The sequence below is a fragment of the Ursus americanus genome, chromosome 28 (assembly GCF_024610735.1).
Source record: "Ursus americanus isolate L20-20 chromosome 28, mUrsAme1.1.p, whole genome shotgun sequence".
Lineage (NCBI taxonomy): Eukaryota > Metazoa > Chordata > Mammalia > Carnivora > Ursidae > Ursus > Ursus americanus.
This window is the reverse complement of record NC_142154.1, coordinates 31,040,865-31,042,703: the sequence shown is the minus strand read 5'-3', so window position 1 is coordinate 31,042,703 and position 1,839 is coordinate 31,040,865. Positions and strand designations below refer to the sequence as shown.

At 48.3% G+C, this 1,839-nt stretch overlaps 1 pseudogene; it reads right to left on the bottom strand.

Moving 5' to 3' along the window:
* Positions 1-529: 529 nt before the first annotated feature.
* On the bottom strand, positions 530-1,477 carry LOC123790726 (NADH dehydrogenase (ubiquinone) complex I, assembly factor 6 pseudogene; annotated as a pseudogene).
* Between the last annotated feature and the right edge of the window lie 362 nt (positions 1,478-1,839).

The following is a 1,839-nucleotide window of genomic DNA, read 5'->3' as shown; positions in this document are numbered from 1 at the left end:
TTTATTTTATTATTTTATTTAGATTTATTTATTTGAGAGAGAGAGAAAGCACAAGCAGAGGGAACAGCAGAGAGAGAGGGAGAAGCAGGCTCCCCACTGAGCAAGGAGACCAGTGCAGAGAGAGCTCCATCCCAGGATCTGGGGACCACGACCTGAGTTGAAGGCAGACGCCCAACCAACCGAGCCACCCAGGCTCCCCTAGAAGTCCTGTTTGTTTGGTTTTTTTTTAAAGATTTTATTTATTTATTTGACAAACAGAGAGACAGCCAGTGAGAGAGGGAACACAAGCAGGGGGAGTGGGAGAGGAAGAAGCAGGCTCCCAACCGAGGAGCCTGATGCGGGGCTCGATCCCAGAACGCCGGGATCACGCCCTGAGCCAAAGGCAGACTGAGCCACCCAGGCGCCCCTAGAAGTCCTGTTTTTTTTTTTAATTAAAAAAAAAAATTCTTGGCCTACGGCAAGGTCGCAAATGTATTACTCTGTTTTCTTCTAACTAAACTGCTTTTTTTTTCAATGCCATGAAATTATTTTAAGTTCTTTTTCTTCATGACTGAACATACACAGATAACGGAAGTAATGGAAACATTCTTCTGCTGTAAAGATGGGTGGAATATACAGAAATTCACGTGTTGAATTTTCTTCAAGTTGTCCTCCAGAGCAACTCGAAGAAAAGCAGGAACTGCTTTCACAAGAACACTGCTGTGGAAGGACCTAGCATGCTTTCAGTGCCAGTGTGCTGGGCTAGCTATGACATAAATATTTCATCTCTCACATTTATACCTTGGTTCTTCCGTAGAAAATCCTCTTGTGAAACACCATGTACTGTATTTGTCAAACAGACAGACATCCAAGGGAAGGAACACCCTTCTTCTGCAACCGTGATAGGGCGCTGCTCTCAAGCATGTGACAATGCCCTGTGCTTTTCCAGTGTGACTTGCCACATGAGCTGTATGAAGTTCCCTTTTACCCAATAGTTCTAGTGTTAAATGAAGAGTGTTCTGTGCGTTTTCAGCATAATTTTTCACTTCCTGGTGTTATGATGTGCTTTGTCATCCAAATTGTGTCTCCTTTACCAGTGATTTTCATAAGCCATCTTTTAGTCAGAGTATATCTTTGGATAGGAGCTTCCCAGCCCCCTTTTTTTCTCTCAGTCCCCTGTGGTGGGGGCCTGGCTTTTCATCCCCCCTGAGACTCTGTGAGGTCAGTCTGGGGCCCAGGAGTGAGGCCTCCCTCTGCGGGTGCCTCCCCCTAATTCACTGGCCCCCGGCCACCGTGGTGGAATGTTACAGTATACACCATCCACATGTTTTTCCAAAACTGCATTCACATCAGTCCCATTGTTTTCTCAGAGACTGAGTCCTTAACCAGCCTGAGCCAGTTCCACATTGAAGGGCAGCAGGGCAAGAGCGGCGCTCCAGGATTCTGCAGGGAGGGGCTGGGAGCAGAAAGAGCCCTCATAATCTGGTTTCTGCCGCCGTTCCACGCTGTGTCAGGGTCCGATGGCCTCAGCCATGCTCCTTCTGGCCCCCGGACGCTGCAGGGCAGCGGCTGCCGCACAGCCTGGGGACCCCAAATTACTTTTTAAAGTGGGGAAATGGCAGTATACACAGCCACCAGTGGTGCACGAATGCTTGTACTGTCATATGCATGCAGGCTCTAGTAAGTTCCCAGCTGGCCAGAGCATCCTACCTGTCAGTAGGCCTGAGAGTCCAACGGGGCCTGCCCTCTTCCTGCAATAGCTGGAGAGCTGCTTCATTTACCAATCAGACACTGGTCCCAAAATGACCTGTTAGCCCACATTACATCAGTATCCTCTCTTTGGGAACGTTCGGGTTTAGT